Genomic DNA, 22,322 nt, shown 5'->3' on the forward strand with positions numbered 1-22,322 from the left:
ACTGTAGGATATAATTTTTGAGGTTTCTGTTAAGTGTAACATTTATAATGGTTTAGAATGAACTAGAAATAGCCAAAGGATATACATTAATCACTATTTTTTCTGATTAGAAAAATAATTGTTGTTGTAGGAAAAAAATACTTTAATGGATGTGGGTCGGGTTATGTTAAATGAATCGGTTGTTTTTAATGGATCTAAGATATTTTAAAATTAATATTAGTTTATTTTAATTAATGTTGCGGACCTCTAATAAAACGTCACATGACAAAATTATTTTTGAAAATTCACCATTAAAAAGTAATGACATGAGTGAGCTGATTTTATAATGATGATGGTATAAATGAGCTGAATTTTTAACTGATAGCATAAATGAGTCATTTCTGATAGTTCAGTGACATATTTGAGCCTTTTCTCTTATTTTAATTAATGACGTGGACCTTTAATAAAATGCCACGTGGCAAAGCTGTTTTTGAAAACCACCGTTAAAAATTAATGGCATGGATGAACCGATTTATAACAGCGATGACATGAATGAGCCAAACGTTTAACTGATTGCATAAATGAGTCATTTCTGATAGTTCAATGTCATATTTGAGCCTTTTCCCTTAAAAGAAATTACACTCTCTTCTACTTTTTTAATTACTTTACTCTCTCCCTAGTAATATACATAACATAACCGACATTTACATAGCATTCTATGTATATGTGGTATTTTTGTAATATGTTTAGGAAATTAAGATTTTTTGTAATATTAAAAATATAAGTTGTGTATTTGCGTAATTTTTAGTAACTTTAAACCCTTCAAATTACAGTTAAAAATCTTAAAAAGAAAATAAAAATAAGAATCATATATGCTATATGCAAAAGACCGCAACTTAACGCTTCCCCCTGTTCAGTTGCATACCCTCCAAAAAGATGCTTCCACAAAAGCTGCTACTGCAACATTTCCAAACAACCCATACCACCCAACCCCACCCTAACAAACAAATACGCTGAACATCAAATTTCATTCTCTCTGGAAAAATTAACTTTTGAATTACATACCAACTTCGGCTTTTGTTAAAGGCTATCCACGCCACACGTTCTGTAATAATCGATTTTACAACATCAAAGCTGCTACTGTGATCGGCTATCAAAGTTCTTTGCGATATATTTTTCTGTCAAAATCAAAAACCCGGTCAGTTCGTTCAACCTGAATTTGAATTGTAAGTTCCCCAGAAATATATAAATTTAAATTAAAGTTCATACATGTATGTGTTCCTTAATTTGTATATAAATGTTCCTGTGTATTTAGAAAGTCAATTGGGCAAGCCAAAATGTTGACACATCTTCCTCTGCTTATTTCCTAATGACACTTATGATCACGTTTCATTATAAAATTTATGCCTAATGTGGCTAACATGGTTAATTGAAAACAAGTAAATCCAGTTTTGGGTGTGTTTCTGTCGAAGAAAAACAGCCGACACATGACGAATTATTGACAAATCATTATATTTTAAAACAAGTGGTGGTGAAAGATGTTATTTCTTGCTTTGCTCGGAATCTTGCCTTTACATAATATTATAATATTCCCGGCAAGGCAAGAACCACTTTGAACTTCACCATGGTATACCACACATAGAGAAGCAAACAGTTTTGTCGGCTACCAGGATTTTGACTTTTCTAATTCTTTATCTACAGAATATCTATCTTACCCGCTTTATCCGGTCATTTGGTTTTCAAACTTCTTCGCTATAGTATATTTGATACTTAGAGTTGTATCCACAACTATCAAAGAGTATGTAATTACTATGGGGTTGTGGTTTCATGTACAAAATTCAATTCACTATAGTATTATATCCGCTTTTGAGAAAAAAAATTAGTTTGGCATCGGCATCGCTATATTATCTCTCCCAGGTTGAAATTAATAAGAATATTGCTATCAATGTTTTAGATACATTGATTTCATAAACTTTTGTTTATTCAAATAATAAACATTATAGCCGTAAAAGAAGGGTGTTAAAGTAAACGGTTATTACAGATGTTGGTTAAAAGTGTCTTAAATGATTATAAGTTAATCAGCCGCAAAATAATACTGCAAACAGGACACTAATAACAATTCTGTAATTACTAATTGTTTGTAACATGAGGTTGTAGCCCGAATTTTCGCAGTGTTGAACTATTCACATTTTTCCTAAAATTTAGTAATCACTTTCTTTATACAGCGGTGTCTCCTGCTTTTTCAGATATCGCAATGAAAGTTAGCAATCTAGACTTGATTGACATGATTGCTTAAGGAGTTTTGATTTGCTGATCTGATCATTAACTGACCAAATATATCAAATGCTTAAATTGCCCCGATTTTTCATTATAGAAATCTGAATTTTTGAAGGCTTGTTGACTGTCACCAATTAAGTTAGAAAGTATACAGCTCAATTAAAGTGTATTTTGTCTTTAGAAATTGTCATGACGACTTTGTACTAACTTGTTTGTTGTTCTTACTACAAGCTTTGTGTCTTGCAATTGAGATATTCAGATTCTGTAAACCATCAGCAAGTTCTACCCACGTGTAAAGGAGTTGTAAGTTTATCCCTTTTATCTTTTAACTACTGCTGATCTTACAAATGATAATCCCCTTTTGGACACATGAAAATTACTACTGACCTTACGAATGTGTAAACAGCTTACTGTTTCATTGAACAGAGGAAATTTATCATGGAATTTCAACATAATCCCCATCCAAAAATAATAGGTAAGCTTAACAAAAGTTAAAGTGTCTATTTTATAGTGAACTGTAAAATCAACCACATTAGCAACATCGTCACATTACACAATTGATAGGATGCAAACGTAGAGTAATGACTGATGGAGAAAGAGCCTTGCGAAGAGTGCAAAAAACTTTTACTGCAACTCAACCATTGACAGATAAACATATCACACGTGCAACGTACGTGCGGTATATATATATATATATACTAGTCAAGTGTACGTGCTTTGTACGTATGTCACATTAATTAATAATAAAGTTATAAAATAAAAATTAAAATAGTGCAAAATTATACTGCATACACGTAATATCAAACTACTTACATATAAATCAATAACAAATTCTTTGACCATATGAATATTTTCATATAGCATATGAAAATGAGAGTTTTTTTATTGTTTAACTGAAAAATAGAACTTTTAAGGACCCAAATCAATAAGAAATATCTTATGACTTGGTTATTAATTTAGCATGTTTAGAAATCAAAAGCTAATGAATCGAATCGGTAATGCATAAAATTGAACTATAAACCAACCGATAAACGCCCCTTAATTGTTATCATAGAAGTCTTTGTATTCATAGTTCAAAATAGAAAAGAATGAAAGAAAAATTTGTTTGTAGTTCAAATAGAAAATAAAAAAATAAAGACTTCAAAACCAAATGGAGCTCAAAGTGTTCTTTTCTTTGTAACTAAATATATACCCTATTATCTTAAAAAATTGCATAAAAACTATGAAATTCTTTTGAAAGGAGCAAACTTGTGGCAATAAAAAAGAGAATCATCATTCTTATAACAGAAACATCAATTTCTAGACAAGATAAACATTTCATTTTTTTTCAGCTACTTCATTCGGAAGCAACACACTTGTCTTCTCCAATTTTTCAATCAGAAATTTTTTATTGAAAGAGAAACACAATAAATTATTGAAAAGGAATAAATCATTGTCAGTTGTTGATTGTCTATAATTCAAAAACAACCTTTAAATTTATCACTGATGATAATGATGAAAGAATACAACTTCAATCATAATCAAGATAAGAAGAAAAGTATAACCGAAGTGACGGCTTTTCTGTGTTAAAGTTTGACCAAAATATTATTTAAATAAAATTACTGAAATTCTTTTCACATATAAAAGGTAAAATTCTAATTGATTTAGAAGTTGAAAACCTTTTTCTTAAAGAAAGAAATCATCTAAATATGATAAAATTTTATTTTTTTTCATAAATTATTTATCAATATTAAAATAATATGAATTTCAAATATAAACTCACAGTTTTTTGTCCTTTTTTTACTTTTTCTTTTAAGACGTGTATGTTTTGCTTTTTTGATTTAACTTTGTATGTTTTCTTTTTTTTTTTAAATAATAAAGTGACCTTCTTGGCCTTTTTTCTAAAAAAAAAAAAAAAAAAACTAATATGTATGATTCTTAAAAGTTAGGAAAAGTCCCACTTACATCGCAACATCAATTTTATCAACTTAAGAATCCTATATTTTTAGAATTAGTTTGCATTTATCCTAAATTTTTCTCTTGTAATATATTTTAAAACTTCTTAATATTTAAAATTTTTTTTTACTGTATATTTTAGGACTCCTTAATTTTTAAAATATCTAACCTTGAAAAGGTTTCATATATTATAAATAAAAAGCACAAATACATTTTGTCCATATGTGTGTGTGTTTGTACGTACTAATGCATAGATAACTTTTAAAACTTATAAAAACAACATTCGATAATATATTTAAATAATAAGTATTTAAATATTTATAGGTTTTGTGAATGAAATATTAGCCTATAATGCCTACAAAATTTGAGATGTGACATAAATTGTTGAAAACACAATATTAAGTTAACACTATGATAAAAAAATTAATATATAAAAAATAGTAAGAGTAATCAATTTCGTAATTAATGCAAGAATTAAAAAAAAACACTAAAATTAACTATATTTAAAAGGGAAAATTATGAGTAGCTATATTTACATGTATTTACTATTTATATTTTAAAAGGTATTACTTATCAAAAATATATATTTACTTTCTATTGTCACACCCTTTTTTTTTCAACTTGAAAAGAATTATCGATTTTAGGTCTAGAAAGGATTTTATTTATTAAAGTGACAAAAAATAAAATTTTGTTTCGAAAAGGATTATTTACATTTAAACTCAGAGTCATCACTTGGCATAATTAGGTGTGCCAAGTCACCTTTGGGAACCCTTTTTCAAAACTGTTTTTGACTCTTTTAAACTAATCCGCGAACAGAGATTCTGGCTAAGAAATTCTGTTGACCGAGGGAAAGGTGTTAGGCACCCCTCGATCCCGTGGTTTGACCACAGTCCCTTGGTAGAGCGTACCGACAAATTTTGACATTGCAAGTGCATAAACCACACAAAAACAATCAAGCAAGTAAACAAAACAAAATAATCCAAAATATAGTGTCCAGTCCAATTATACAGTCCAACAAATAGAAAAATGCGAAAATATAAATCATATTCTAAGCTAATCCTAAAAATACGCTCCAATGCCTTACCTGATGCCTCGGGCCTTGATCACGAGCCCCCTCTGCGTACATGATTCTTCGGGACATTCCCCGAATGAATCAATACAAATTCCTCGGAGTATTTCCCGGCCAAATGAGTACAATTTTAATTTTTTGTGCGTTAAGATAGAAAGAAACATGCGCACGCACATTCAATCATTCAACAAAAAAACACCTAAAAGTTGTCTACCCGACTTAGCATTTGCCTACCCAACTCAACCTAAAACATGATACTATCACGTTTAACATCAATATTCATCCCAAAATAAATCAACATCAATAAATCAGGACTAATCCATATTCATTTCATAATTTTCGATCCCGACCCCAAATCAACAATTCACGATCACCATTTTAACAATCCACAATCATTGTCAATGAAATCAAACAAAGAATCAAAATCATTGAAACACTCATATCATATCATGTTTCACATAAATCAAACCCATACAATAAAATAAAAGTAAGAAGAGATAGAATGGGACCTCCAATCACGCTTTCAAAATTAATGTGTTATTCCAATTAAAACTGGGAGAATCCACGTCCGATAACCTCGACTCAAACCCTAACTCGGATCCCAAATTTTTAGAGATAAAACCGCCGTGTTCTTGATGTTTTTACGACATTTTAACTCACTAGAATCAGCAACCATAGTGGCAGCAAAAGAAGTGGGTCACGTTTTCGGTGGTTTTTTGAGTTGTTTGACACATTTCCGGCAAGGAGAAGGTGTTTCCAATGGGTTTGAACGGATTTGGAGAGAAGGTAGGTGGATTACAAGATGAGATGATGATTTCGGTGAGAACGTCACTGGAATATTCGCTCGGACCTTTCTTTTATCCTTTCTTCCCCCTCCGTTTCCCACTGTCTCTCTTGTATTTCTCTTAGTTCTTCACTCTCCCTCCCGATTCTCTCCTTTTCTCTTAATTCTATATTGCCTCTCTCCGATCTCTCACTTTCTTCTCGCCATCTCTATGTGTATTGATGTGTGTGTGCGATTTTGGTGGAGAAGTTGAGTGTATGCGAATGAATTATTGTGTTCTAAGAGGGTGATGGAATTCTGTGAGTATATTTTCCTTTCCAGTGAGGTATTGTCTTCTCCCTTGGTTCTTAAAAATCGAAGAAGCCCTCATATGCGTGCACGGTGTGTGTATATATGGAAATTTCCCGTGAAAAATGATGAATTGTGTCCTGTGTGAATATTATTCTATGGGCCCCCTTGAGAGTGTATTGTCAAGGTCCTTTTTCTTTTCTTTGTATACAAAAAATAAAAAAGGGTCATGTGGGTGGGGTGGGGTAGGGGTATGGAAGGGTGACTAGAGGGTTAGGATAGGATAAAATTTGTTAGGGAGTTTGTTATTTTATCTTTTAATAGGGGAATTAGAATGTGGTGAGGGTACGTGGTAGAGTAAGGTAAATAGGCGAAAAATAATATTTCGGAGGGACAAAATTACGTGTCTACATCATTCCCCCTTTGAATGTAAACACAAAGTGTTTTCAAATAAAGAAGTAGACAATGAGACAGAATTTTGACCCGACCATCATTCAAAGGAAGAAACAGAAGGAGGAAGGACAACCGAGTCTTGACTTAGGACATCGTACCTACCCCAGTTATGAAGGAATCAATTGACAGGTATCTCAAAAGATTGGAAGAAGAAGGACTACACCAAGTTGGAGAGTCGTGTAAGGTCCCGTCGAGGTTTCGGTCCGCAGCTCTATTATTACATCAGAAATGAAAAATTACAAGCTAAAAATAAATAAAGTTGAAAAAATCCTATCTATGTAGTTTCTTTTGGATTCCTGAATTAAGTTTCATCACTTTATTCTTCGCCGAACTCTTGACTTGCCATTTCTTCAGCTTATTGCTTGGCTTTCAATTGCTTCACTGTGTTGCTTGACTTTTATTTATTTACCCTGTTCTTCAGGCGGACTTCTGACTTGCCATTTTTGACTTTCGGTTTCATCAACTTCCAATTCCATTACCCTATTCTTCAGGCGGGCTCCTGACTTGCAATTTTCTCACCCTGTTCTTCAGACGGGCTCCTGCAATCAAAATCAAAACTAGAGCAACAATTATCCTAAACAAAGATTATGATAAAGAAGGATTTCCTTTTTGAAAGTAATGTCCCATTTTTCGGGAGGATCTTGAACAGAAAGTAAAATTCTATTTTCCAGGATGGTCCTGAACAGAAAGTAAAATCTCATTTTTCAGGAGGGTCCTGAACAAAAAGTAAATTCCCATTTTCCAAGAAGGTCCTGAACATAAAGTAAAGTCCCATTTTTCAGGAGGGTCCAGAACAAAAAGTAAAATCTTATTTTTCAAGAGGGTCCTGAACAAAAAGTAAAGTCCCATTTTTCAGAAGGGTCCTGAACAAAAAGTAAAATCTCATTTTTCAGGAGGGTCCTGAACATAGAGTAAAGTCCCACTTTTCAGGAGGGACCTGAACAGAAAGTAAAGTGCCATTTTCCAGGAGGGTCCTGAAAATAAAGTAAAGTCCCATTTTTCAGGAGGGTCCTGAGAAGAAAGTAAAATCTCATTTTTCAGGAGGGTCCTGAACATAAAGTAAAATCCCATTTTTTAGGAGGGTCTTGAACATAAAGTAAAATCTCTTTTTTCAGGAGGGTCTTGAGCATAAAGTAAAGTTCATTTTTCAGGAGGGTCCTGTGCAGAAAGTAAAATTCCATCTTTCAGGAGGGTCCTAACAGAAAGTAAAATTCCATTTTCCAGAAGGGTCCTGAACATAAAGTAATGTCCCATTTTTCAGGAGGGTCCTGAACAGAAAGTATAATCCCATTTTCCATGAGGGTCCTGAACAGAAAGTAAAATCCCATTTTCTAGGATGTTCCTAAACAGAAAGTAAAATCCCATTTTTCAGGAGGGTCCTGAATATAAAGTAAAATTTCATTTTTCAGGAGGGTCCTGAACAGAAAGTAAAATCTCATTTTTAGGAGGGTGCTGAACAGAAAGTAAAGTCCCATTATTTAGGAGAGTCCTGAACAAAAAGTAAAATTCCATTTTTCTGGAGGGTCCTGAACAGAAAGAAAAATCCCATTTTCCATGAGAGTCCTGAAAAGAAAGTAAAATCCCATTTTTTAGGAGGGTCCTGAACATAAAGTAAAGTCATGTTTTTCAGGAGGGTCCTGAACAGAAAGTAAAATCCCACTTTTCAGGAGGGTCCTGATCAAAAAGTAAAATCCCATTTTTTAGGAGGGTACTGAACAGAAGTAAAATCCCATTTTTCACGAGGGTCTTGAACAGAAAATAAAGTTCCATTTTTCAGGACAAGTAAATGACTGTTTTGTAGAAACCAAATCAACAAGACCAAAAACATTTCTCATTTTAGAAAAAGATGCATGTTCGAGTCTATAATGCCACATAACATCAGTTTTATTTATAGGAACAATATTATTTACAGTGGCACAAGAATGAGAAACATTAAAAGGTAAAGAAGGAGTAACAGATTGTTATGTATAAGGGATGAAGAATTAAAAGAAAACAGTGAGTCAGTTGTAGAATCCAAAGAGTTGAACATCTTGTACAATCCACATTCAGGTCTACCAAGCACCACTGGCTTCCTCAGAAAAAGGGACTGTAATGTGCAACCAGATTTGTGAATTGTATCATAAAACTAGGTTGTTCAACCAATTTGTACATAGATATAAGATTGTACTGAAAACTAGGAATGTAGAGAACATTTGTAAGGATAAGATCAAGGAATAAAGTCAAAGATCCAACTCTACTGACTTTAACTTTATCTCCATCAGGAAAAGACACTAAGTAAGAAATGGAAAGTAATTGAATATTAAAAAGAAGAGATAAATCAGAAGTCATGTGATCAGAAGCTCCAGAGTCTATAATCCAAACTGTTTTATCTATTTTGTTCAATAAACATGTGTAAAGTATTTTCCTGAGAAAACTTACCAGCAAAATTTGCTGAAGCTAAAGGACTAATAGAGGAAGGAGCATTAGACGAATTAGGAAGTTGAGCCCTTTGTAGTAGCATAATCAACATGGAATACTATTATTTGGTGAGGCCAGAAATATCAGATCGTTCTAATTGGTTTGGGTCAGCAATAGTGTCATCATTCCCAGAATTAAAATTGAAATGTGGGGAAACCCATAAAGCTTGTAGCATTTTTCAATATTATGACCTGGATTTTTGCAATACTTGCAAATAGAGGAATGATTCTTTGAAGAATTAAAATTTACCTTGGAGGTGAAAGGGTTCTTAGGAGGGTCAAAATTTATCTTGGAGGTAAAAATTTCCTTTGAACCTCCAGCTTGGAAAGAAGCAGTCCGTTGAGAAAAATATGATGAGGAAGGCACATTTCTCTATTTTTCATCTGCCAACAGGATGTTTAGATAGTGCCAACAGAGGGAAGAGGCTTCATCATAAAAATGTTGTTGCGCACTTGGATTTATGTATCATTAAGATCCAACAAAAATTGATAAACTTTTCGCTCATCATCGGATTTCTTATACCCACCACAAGTGCAGGAAAAAGCATTATTTATAGTTAAAGAAGCAATTTCATCCCAGAGTTGCTTTATTTCATTAAAATAGAAAGCTATGTCCAGTGGACCCTAGGAAATGTAGGCTAAATCTTTCTTTAATTCAAATATTCTAACCTCATTAGCCTTTCCATAACGCTCCTCTAATTCAACCTAAATATCTCTAGCATAGGCAGAGTACTCAACACTACGAGCGATTTCCTTGGAAAGGGAGTTAGTCAGCCAAGACACTACAAGGTAGTTGCAACGTTGCCATTGCCTAGCTAATGGTGAAGTACAAGGAGGTCTAATAGATGTTCCATCAATAAATACCAGTTTATTATGAATAGACAGTAAAACCAAGATAGTCCTATGCCAGCTACCAAAATTGGATCCATCAAATGGAGATGGAACCAGGGATGTACCCAACACATCAGAAGAGTGAATATAAAGAGGATGACAAGGATGAGTATAATCCTCAGCATGAAAGACAGTGCGATTTGTGGTCGATGAAGTAGAAGCACCCGCAGAAGTCGACATACATAAAATTTTCAGCAAAAAAATACAGTCAGAGACAAGTAATAATTTGAGAAGACAAGAAAGTTACCAATACCTTCGCAACCGAAAGGAGACGGCCTCGTACTACAAAACCACACACTAAAAGAACTCACGAATGAGAAGTTGGAACTCTAAAATCTAACAAAAAATTCCGAGGAAACCACAACAATTCTGAAGAAACTATAATAATTCTGAATAAAATAGTAATTGGAATCTGCAACACCTGAAATCCGATGAAAAACTCCAACGAAACCACCAACCGGAGATAATCGGAATTTTTATTGTCACAAACAAATGTCAACAATAATCGTTGAGGGTAGAATCAGAAGAAAGCTTAGGAGCAGATCTACGACGGCCTATGCTCTAATACCACGTTAGAATCATGAAACCTCCATTGAGAAAAGTTCACTGATGGAAGAATCTTCTAGAGTGGATGAAAAAATATCTCTAAGTAAAAATGGAAAGTTCAGCTTATGACATGGGCCTTGTCCCTTTATATATGACCCAGAAAGATAACAAATAAGCATAAATAAACAGGCCTAAAACAATATTGGGCCAAACACATAGAGAATTAGTTATAGTATGTAAACTATCCTATTCCACTATTATTTACATGTACAGTATGCAAAATCTCAACAGTAACTGATACTGAAAATTTGAGCATAGGTTAGTATCTTCATTTTAGTGAACCTATAAAGAAGCTGATGGAAAGATTAGAATATAAAGATAGTGTTACTATAGAATGGAAGCTATCATATGTACTGAAATAACTATTTCAAGATAATGATCTTCTAACAGGTAAATTTTAATTGATACGAGTTTTTCTATGCAATAATTTATTATGGGAAAGGAAAAATTATGCATGAAGTCTCAGCATAACATGCTAAACTGTATGAAATGCTATTTGTATGAATCTTGCAACCGATTAATGATCCCTATCTTGATGACCAGAGAGGCTTTCCTTTTAATATCTATCGTAAACATGGAAGATAAAATTCTGCTCTATGGTCATATACTCAAACTTAGCTTACTGATTGTCACGACTCGAACTAGGGCCTGGCCGTGACGGACATCCCAAATGATGAAGGCCCGAATGTCCTACTCTATCTGGTAGTCATGCACAATATTCATATAATAAAAGAAAATGCAGAATTTTGATCTAATACGGAAACATAGTCATATTCTGGATTAAGTTTAACAATAAGCAATGAAATTTGAAATCAACTAAACAACATCTGAAACAGTCTGCGAAATCTCTACTACCCAAAAATTTAACAACTATCTGAAAACTAGAATAAGGCCACCAGTAGACCAAAACTATAATAGATGACATAATTTGAAAGGACAAAGAAGGATCATCAATGCACAATCTGATCTGCTGTATGAATTATCTACTACTTATCTAGACCCATAGACTGAGCCTCAGAACCTGAGAGGTAGGGGAGGGGTTCAATACAGATGTACTAGTATACAGAGCAAATCCAAAATAATCATTTATATTCAACATATATGAGAGAAATTTAAAGCAGTTCATAAACATATCATATAGTAAGAAATCACATGGGTATTTTAAAAAACTCTGTGAAAACATCTAAAATCTGTGACACTCTGTATCTTACTTCTACGCAAGGTGGTGTACCCTACAATCTATAATCCCATGGGCTATATGTAATCTTCCATTAACTCGGTAGACAAGCCCCCAACCCAAGTGTGTCGCAAGGGTCGGAGTCTCTAAATCTACTATGCCATATGGCCATCGCCAGCGTACTATAATAATCTACCTGTTTAGTTAAATACGGTTTCAGGCTAAGAGTTACTTGAACTCATGCCTTCTTCGGGTAACAACTTAATCCTCTTTATGCCTATTTTTAGTTCTTTAAACATGCATGCTCAGAAAACATACTCTGAAATCTTTAACTCTGGCATGACATATACACATATATGGTATAGTCATACCATTGACTTGCAAGTCACATTCTCTGAGCCATTCATAGCAATTTATATCTCTATTTTCAAATCATAAAATTAAGGACCACCATATCAACAATTCTTTCAAGAAACTCATGTAAAACCATGCAGTTAATTCTCTTTATCAATGATTCAGTAAACAAAGGTGGTCATGTTAAAAGTCTCAATCTTATGCAATTCTTTCTCTTTAACATCACATAGTTATATGAAGAAACACCCTCTCAACAATTAAAAATTATATTCAAGTACAGGGACATTGAGAAAACATCTTTCAAATCATAAAACATGCATTTCAACTTTTTTCCAACAAAACCATAAGCTTTAATCCATTACAAGAGAGGGAGTTCGTAATTTATGCTCTCAAACAATCTTAAATCTCAAATCCCATACATATATATACATGTAAATCAATTTAGGGGATAGTACCACAAGGTTAAAACAATAGTAACATTAAAACATTCGGAGTACGTAATTTAGAACATAGATTCCAAAACCCCTTTGAAATTCATGCATAAAAATCTTAAAATCATGCTCTAATGGTTTTAAGCCCATGCAGTTTTTAGGATAAATCCCACATACCTTAAATATAGGATCTAAAAGATGGAACCTAGATCTTGATAGATGAAACTCGGATCTTGATTTGTTTCTTGGAGATCTTGAACTTAAGGCTTGATTTTCTTGAATTTCTTGTTCTTAGAGAAAACCCTAATTTGATCTTTTTTTGAGAGTGAAAATGAAGTTTTTGATGTTGTAAAACTGATAATGATTGATTAATACTGCTTAAGGGGTGATTTAATTCGTGTGAAAGATTTTTGGAGTGAGGAAAAGTCCAAAATACCTATAAGGAACCCAAAAAAATTGCATAATTGCATCAGTTGACGACCAAGGTTGACGGGCCATCTCTCAGGTGATAAGTCATCACCCAGGTCGTCACTTTTGGGATGGTTTTCACCATTCACTACCTTAGGCTGATGACCAGGTCATATGGGCCGTCACACAGCTGATAAGTCGTCAGCCTCGTCGTCACGTTTTGGAAGACAGACATTTCAAAGTAAAATGAGTATACCTTTGTACTTTGATATTGGATTAAAGAGAAACTAATGGAATTGGAAAGAGGAATCAAAGACCCTCAATTTTATATATAGTAGATGTAATATCCCGGGAAATTTTTTCGTTGAAATTTTGTGCGTAAACGTATTGGGTTCTATCTTCTAGAATAAATTATAAATTTTTCGTACGAAATGTCTTAGATTATGACCCACCATTATGTGGAGTATCGAATAATATTTTCAAAGATATGTGGATCATCCAAAACGGACACCCGAACGACGAGTTATGAATATTCCGATCGAACCGTGAATAGTAGTGAATAGTAAAATGTGCAGGAAAAAGTACTGAGGCCTGGCGTATTTTTGCTCCAAATTGAAACGATCATAAATCCTTATACATAATGATTTGGCTGATATACTATATATCAACAGAAAGATATGCAAGTTCTCTTTCCAATGAAATTGATTTCATCCAATTTGTCTATCGAAGGTAAAAGTTATGGTCGATCTACTTCAGCCTATCAAAAGTGAATTTTTAGGTCAAATTCAAACGATCATAACTCCTTGTACACAATGATCTGGGTGAGATACTATATATCAACGGAAAGATATGAGAGTCTTATTTCTAATTAAATTGGTTTCATCCAATTTGAAAATCAGAGTAAAATGTTATGGTTGATCTACTTCAGACTATCAAAACAGTCCACCAAAGGATAAATTCGAGAATTTTTTTGATTTTTAGGGGCGTTTTGGTCATTCTCCCTCATCCAAAATCCATCCAAACACTATATTAAAGCCTATTAGAAGCATTATATGTTATATTTCATCAAAATCCTTCAAAAAGAAAATCCTAAGCTCCTACATCCAACTTCAAGAACTTCCAAAGTTCACCATTAATTCTGCAAATTTATTCAAAATTCTAAGTTCCTAGTTCAAGAACTCCAAGAACCATCATTCAAAGGCACGATTAATAGCTCAAAAATGATTATCGATCTAAAGTTCATCATTCAAGGTATATGGGGTTTTTCAACAAGAACTCTCTTTCGTTCTTGTGCCCAAAAGTAATTTTCTTTACAAAGGCATGATTTTTATTTGATTTTTACGAATTCGAAGCATGAACCCATATCTTATGATGATTATTATGAAATCTTAATGTTTATGATTTTGAAAGATGAATTTACATATGTGGAGATATAAAACATGAATCCTGAACGATATTTATCATGATTCTGATATTTGGGTCATGAATCCCCATTGAAAATTCTATTTTTTTGAGAAAGTATGTGTTATAAGCACGTTGATGTTGAATATTTGAGATATTTTGAATGATTTGACCTTTTGGTCTTAATGGAGTTATTTTGAACTCGAGTGTGAAAGAAATCTACAATGTGGTTGATTTTGATATATGGGAAGCATGATGACTCCCGATATATATTTATATATTACTAAAATTATTTTGTTGTGGATTGTCTTTGAAATGATCTGAGCTAAGTCTGGGAGAAATCCTTAGCACCGAGTGGGAGGTATAAAGCGACCTTACTTCCCTAGAACTATGTGCCCCTGTAGGAGTGAGCCTGAGGCTGATTTATATAGTGATCACTAGTTGGTGTGGATTTGATATCGATAGTCCTACTCCTATGGAAAGGATAGGATGGCTCTCCCCAATGTGGGTTGTACGTTGGACTCCATGTAGCTCACATGGTTTATGTCAGTTATAGGATCTCCTAGTGTGTGTGTGTTTCCTTGTGTCTATGGTGAATGGTGAAGTGATTTGAAAGTGGAATTGTGAAAGTTATTCTTTCGAAAGATTTAAATGATATTTACATTATGAGAATTGAAATTCTTGATGAACTTAAAGTGATTGACAAATTATATGATGACTCACATGTGTTATTGTACTTATTTCATCCTCTCATGATTATGATGATTTTCCTCGGGCTATGTGAGTCTTTCATACATCCTGCCTATTTCTTATAAATATTTATGAAGGTGATATTTATACAATTGTATACACCCCCATATACTCGATTTCTTTCCATGGTACTGACTCACATCTTTGGATGTAGACTGCATTTTCTCGGAATGTAGGTTCAGGTGCTAAGTTCCAGGTTTGACAGTGATTTTTCTGGCACGCTGTTCTACATCCTCTATTATGGTGAGTCCTCATGTTCCGAGGATGTGATGTCTGATGTTGGTTTCACGAAATTGTTTACATTTGATAACTGAGTATGAGTCAGTTGGGGCATGTCTAAATGGCTCGCTGGTTTTATTGATTCTCTTAGAGGCTTGTCAAACTAGTATAGATGTTGGGAGTTGACTAATAAGTCGTATTTTGTTATCTTTCTGAAATTCTTTTATTCTTGGATAATGATTACTTTGTTGATATTTGAGGGTTATTTATGGAAACCCCATTGATTTGTGTTGAACTGAATGAAAATGGCTCAAAGGGTTAGCTTGGGCCTACTCGTATCCTCAAGCACCGTGTGACGCTCCGGGACCCATTTTTTGGGGCGTTACAGTAGACCACCCATTTCGTTATATACAAGGATTTATGGTTGATTAAAGTTGATCCAAGTTTTGGACGCTCACTAAAACTTGAACGATAGGAAAGCTTTCAACTAGTCCTTGAGTTAAGGGACCTCTATGATCTCAATTCATACTCAAATAGGTTCACACACTACATAATTGATTAACATGCCAAATTTGTATAGGATTTAAGGCTTTTGGATCATCTACACATAGAAATGACGGTTTCTGTTCTAGCCCAAAATGCGAGGTGTTACATTATCTTCTCCTTGGGATCATTCGTCCCCGAATGGTGGGTAGGAATGTTGAAGCTTAAAGATATAAAATAAATCAGACATGATGTTTCTTCTAAGAAAGGATATAACTGATCTGAAATATTTAAACTTCTATCATGAAACTAAATTCTGTGCTAATTTGACTTTACTTGCTTCAAAGAGCTGATTTATGCTGAGAATTTAGGATTCCCTCAAAGTGTTCATGATCCAATAATATATATTAAGTTGAGAAGTGATAACTTAGTCAAGTATAAATCATGAGGTAACAAGACTTAGACTGTACCAGGGTATTACATTGTCTGAGCTAAAATACTTGGAAAAATTTAAGATTATGCGCTGAACTCTTATGAACCGAGTCATGACTAAATAGCTGAATCTGAAGCATGATGCTTGGACTGAACTGGATTCGCAATTTACATGGATGGAATAGATTATCTCTTGGGGATGGCCATACGCATGAGACTTCGAATAGTAGAACTGGGTGATAAGGTGAAAAACCACAGTAACTTGTCTGCCTGACTGTTAAACTAAATTGCTGGCTATACAGACTAAATTATACTTGGACACTTATGCTTAACTGGAGTATCTCTTCAACACTCTTTCTAAGGAATTTCTAGTAAAATTAAGGAGCAAAAAAATCTTAGGCATAATCTACATCAAACATTTGACTAAGGAATCACAACATTGACACTACTCTATAGAATGGAATATAAACATATAACTCATAAACTAGGGTAGACTTACCAGGCCTTAGGCAATGCAACTTCTTACTTTCCAGCTTAGCACACTTCCCGAATACTCCCTTAATTGTACTATTCCCTTTAAATACCATGCTCAATCGATTCAACTTAAAATTCTCATATGGGCATTGATAAATCTTTCTACTAATGTCTAAAGTGACTTAAATCCCCTCACCGCGATCAAGCCTAACTCCAAACCACAAAATACAACATGCCGCACAATGATACTAGTCTAAACCATATAATTCAGTCTTTTATATCTTTTAGAGATCACATCCTAAACATAACATGCCATACCACTTCAATGATGACTAACTCTAAACTCTTACTATGGATTTACTAGCATTTATTACGTTCCTCCACTTAAATCCCAACATGTCATTCAAGCCTATCTTTATAACAACATATGACTTTCAAGGCAAACACCCGTAAATACATACTTCACATAGTCTCTAAACCATTGTCAATATAAATCCCATGCACTATCCCAAGAACATACACACTCAAATTTCCACTAACCATCACATATATCAAAGACTTGGCCTCAAATCTTACATTACACTTATGGTCTTATCTAAGACAAACATACAATGAACTTTTATCAATAAAAAACATCTACTTATCACCACTATCATTACATAAGGAAGAGTTACTAAAAGTTTAGAACATAAGACCTTGAAACATGAAAGGATATTATACGAGAATTGACACTTAACTAAGGCCTGAGGAACAACGAATCAACATCAGGGATTCATCAAAGTTATTAGAATTGCGAGTATACCTGTCTATAAGCTGAATCTCTCCAATTATTTGGCGTGTAGCATGAGTTATGGGAACTAAGCACACTATAAAGCGTGAGTACATGAGTCATGAGCTGCATGACCTCAACTTGGAGTTCATAACTTATGGACGACTACTGAAATGAACTGGAATTCCTCATTTAGGAACTGAAAGAAAACATGATTTTCTATCATATGCATGAACATGGACTATGATCATGGAATTGAAACATAAGGCATGAGTAGGTATTAGGATAACTGAAAAATACTGAGATAAGAATGGGTTGAGTCTCACCCTCACATTCTGATGTTCTATATCATACTGAAATCACTACTAGAATCTGAGAGCCTGTCTTGGTTATTGTTCTATCATCTCCCCCTTAGCTTCAAGCTATCATCTTAAGTTTGAGAGATTTCTTAATAGAATCTTACTGAACGACATTTATTTCACTCTAGAGTATGGAAAAGTAACCATACACGCATATCATAGAACTTAACCCAAATGACTACACCTAAAAGTTGAAAACCCACAGTTAATACTACCTTTTGAGATACACTCTATCTTCTATAGACACTAATAGTTATCATATAACACATGAACACTTACTAATTTCAAATCTTCATAAGTATCCCCATAGTTGAAGTGCACACTGTCTGGTGCTTCTACTCTTATTTATATTAGTTCAATGTTCAAAACTCAAACTTAGATTCTAACACTTAACATGGATATCACCAAGCTTTAAAAGAACCATACTTCTTCCGTCATAGTCTACTAATATCGTGACCCCAAACTTATATCTCTCTACTATGAGGATCAATATCATATCAAAAGGCTCAGCACTAGCAGTCAAAACTCCTTAACTTGGCCATTTATAACACCATGTACCATCTAACTAGTCTTTATCCCCCTAGAAACTCAACGGTACCACTAGCCACACACAAAATGTAATAGCCTTAGAAGGAAAAAAAAAATACCACAATCTCATATCACCTTGACTAATAACTCTATCTCTACCTTCTAATAAACTAACACACAAGGATGTATCACTTCATTCCCAAATGAAATATCTTAGAATTAACTTTCCAACGATACCAATTTCGCCTAAATCTAATATCCGAACGAAAAGTTATGACTATTTTAGTGACTAAGACAGTAGCATCATGCGATAAGCGTGCGACGCAAGCCCTATCACACGCACCAAAATTTCAAGTTTTGTTTCCGCATTTTTAAGGGTTAAATGTGTATCTTCCATCCCTTATCCATCTATAACACGGGATTAAACTCCCAAAAAACCAAAATATGATTCTTTTCTCTCAAATTCATCAAGAACTCACCCTAGGGTTTCAAACTAAAAACTCAAATATCTCAAGATTTAACTGTGGGTTTTCCTTAATTCTTCAAGATTCAGAATACCCATTGAGAGGGCTACAAGAGGCACCCATCAATCGTACGTATAGCATCCAAAAAGCTAGATTTCATTCAAAAGCTTCTAATTTAAGGTACGCGGGGTTTTCCTAAAATCTCATGGGTAAGGAAATCTTGATTTTAAGAAAGAATTTTTCAGATTTATGAATATATTCATGATTTAGAAGCATTGATGATATTGTTTTGGCCTTTAGGTTTTCTCCCAAATTGATTTGAAATTATATATATATTGTAAGCATGTGTTTTAAAGTTGATGATTAAATTGACAACATGATTCATGAAAATCCCTCTCTTGTGATGATTTTCATTTACTTATGATATACTATGAAATTATTTAAATGCATCTTGAAAAGCATGTTATGAAATGTCTTAAATAATGTTATATTTGAATTATGATTTTGATTTCAAAAGAGAGAGGGTTGTTTATGTTGATTAATGTTGAATATAATCATATAATGAGAAGGGTTGCATGGTTTGTTAAAGATTACATAACCACCATTTGTTTATTGAAAGAATGGAAATTTTCCATAGTTTTGACTTATGTTTTCGGAGCATGAATTCCCTTTGTTAAGTTGGATGTTTGGGCGGTCTAAACTATGTTTTAATGAAAGAATCATGAATGATCCATTATGGCTCAGAAATAGGACTTGCAAGTCTTGGTGTGACGACACCAATCCAGATAATGCCATGGTAATTCAGAACAGAATAGAATGTATGTTTGAAGTTAGATTTTTTAGCTGTTGAAACTAGAATAAGGCATGATTCAGAATAGGATAAAATTGGGTATAAAGAGAGCTTAGGTGGTTCCCCGAAGAAGGCATGAGTTCAGACAATTCATTGCCTAAAATCGTAATTTGCCAATCTGGGTATATTATTATACAATAGCCTATAGCCCTGTGGCATATCAGACTCAAACACTCCAACTCTTGCGGCATACTTGGTTTGGGGGCTTCCCCGCCAGGTCAATGGCAGATTCCATATAGCCCATGGAATACCAGACTTGTAGGGGAGTGCCACCTAACTCAGAAGTAATACAAATATCAAAAACTGCTTTTGACAGAAAGGTTTTTTATGTTTTTTTCAAGAATGCCCATGTGTTTTGAAAATTATATCTTTTGTCATGTTTATGAATAACTCTCAACTATTTATTTATATAAATCTTTATTTTGGATTACTCTTCATACAAGTACATCTGAATTAACCCCCTTCCCTCCAAGTTATGAGGAAAGTTTAGGGGTCCTGATAAGAAGTAGATTTCATCAGACTGGAGTAAAGAGTACTAGTTGGTGAGCCTTCTATATTTCAGAAGGTCTAGTTTCTTTTAGACAGTTAATATTTATTATAGTTTTGGCCTACTGGGGGCATTGTCCCAGTTTTCAGACAGTTGTTATTTGATCATGTAGTAGAGATTTTGAAAACGGTTTTCAAACAGTGTTTAGTTGATATTGGATTTTATTCCTTATTGTTAAACTAAATTTAGATTATGAGAATGTTTTTGTAGCTGATTTTATTTATGCATTTCCTATTTATATATGAATGGTGTATATGATTACAAGTTAGAAGGGCTCTCAGGCCTTCATAGTTTAGGATGTCTGTCACAGCTAAGGACCTAGTTTGGGTCATGACAAACTTGGTATCAGAGCACGGTTCATGGTCCTAGAATATTTGTGAAATCTCATCGGGTAGAGTCTTGTTTATGGATGTATAGCACGCCACACTTATAAGCAGGAGGCTACTAGGCGTTTAGGAATGTTTTTCTTTCTTCATGTTCTAGTTCATGCTATTAAGCTAGAATATTCCTTTTCCGTACTCTAATTTGTGCTATGGTGTCACCCATACGAAAATAAAGTTATCCTAATTCTTTTCTTAATTTGATGTGACCAGATATGTCTCATTATTGGGGTGATTCAGATGCAAAAGTTTAGAGTCTAAATGGTATGGTCCTTTTTTATTGAACCATATAAGAGTTTAAAATTTTTACAAGGACTTGAGAAGAGACTGTTAGTGCTTCAGAGTGTATTGATTTTTGTGTGTACTTTGATTCTGGTAAAATCATGCTTTTCAGCCTACGGTATTAAGAGTATTCCATCTTTTTTCAAAAAATTATGTTGCAGATGGCATGCTTCAGGGGGAATGATGTGTAGTAAAATATTGGAACTATATTTCTACCCGATTAGTAGTATAAGTTAAAGTGTCGGTGTTATGACCTATTGGTAGTAAGATTAGACCAAGAGGTTGGTGATATGAAGTCACAAAGTTAGAAGTCAGAGTGAGGGTAACTTTTGTATAAATAAATATTTTATTTGAATAACCGATGTTTGAGGATGATTTACCACTTTATAGTGATAGACTAATGTGGTAGCTAGTAGTATGTGTGGATCATATGATAGTCTGTGGGGAAAGTGCTTGACTCAGATTTTTATTTATATAGAGTAAGATGTGTATCCTTAGATTATTGAATATTGTGTGTCAATTTTCTATCTCTTGTAATATGTAATCTTGTTATCATAGTTTTTTTAAAAAAAAAAATCAAAGTCTAGTGAAGTTGTGTGGGGCTCTTTGGATTCACTAGCATAGTTGCTTTGTTATTTATTTCATTTTCTTGTTCAAAACACAAAAATCAAAGTTTAGTGAAGCCGTCTGAGGTCTATTTCGATTCACTAGCAACTTGTTGTTCAACTTGTTGTTCTTGTGTTGGTTGAATATATGTATAATCGAATCTTTTCACATGAGATTGAGTTGCTAGTTCAGTTTAGAGTCTAGTAAGGTATCTCTCAAACTTAAGATGATGGATTAAAGCTTTGGGGGATATGATAGAACAAGTAACTAAGTCAGGCTCTCAGATTATAGTAGTGATGTCAGTATGATATAGAACATCAGAAAGTGAGGGTGAGACTCAACCCATTCTTATCTCAGTATTTTTCAATGATCCCAATACCTACTCATGCCTTATGTTTTAGTTCCATGATCATAGTTTATGTTCATATATATGATAGAGAATCACGTGCTTTTCCAGTTCTAAAATGAGGAGTTCTAGTTCATTCAGTAGTTGGAATCACATTCCATATGTTATGAACTTCAAATTGAGTTCATGCAGTTCATGACTCATGTACTTACGCTTTATGGTGTGCTCAGTTCCCATAATCCATGCTATACTCTTTATGATTGACGAGATTCAACTTATAGTCATGTATGCCCCAATTCAGATCACTTTGATGAATCCCTGATG

General features: G+C 33.7%; 2 long non-coding RNA genes across 2 annotated transcripts; one reads left to right on the forward strand and one right to left on the reverse strand.

Annotated features, from left to right (window-relative positions):
• The first annotated feature begins 796 nt into the window (after positions 1-796).
• Positions 797-15,472, forward strand: LOC107851409. The gene is made up of 3 exons (XR_001668986.2): positions 797-1,205; positions 2,488-2,559; positions 15,414-15,472. It is a non-coding gene; the product is annotated as an uncharacterized LOC107851409 (long non-coding RNA).
• On the reverse strand, positions 6,691-11,490 carry LOC124889501. Its single transcript, XR_007048545.1, has 2 exons — positions 10,386-11,490; positions 6,691-7,324 (listed from the first exon to the last, which is right to left on the reverse strand). It is a non-coding gene; the product is annotated as an uncharacterized LOC124889501 (long non-coding RNA).
• Positions 15,473-22,322: the final 6,850 nt, after the last annotated feature.

Source organism: Capsicum annuum, chromosome 12 (genome assembly GCF_002878395.1).
Source record: "Capsicum annuum cultivar UCD-10X-F1 chromosome 12, UCD10Xv1.1, whole genome shotgun sequence".
Lineage (NCBI taxonomy): Eukaryota > Viridiplantae > Streptophyta > Magnoliopsida > Solanales > Solanaceae > Capsicum > Capsicum annuum.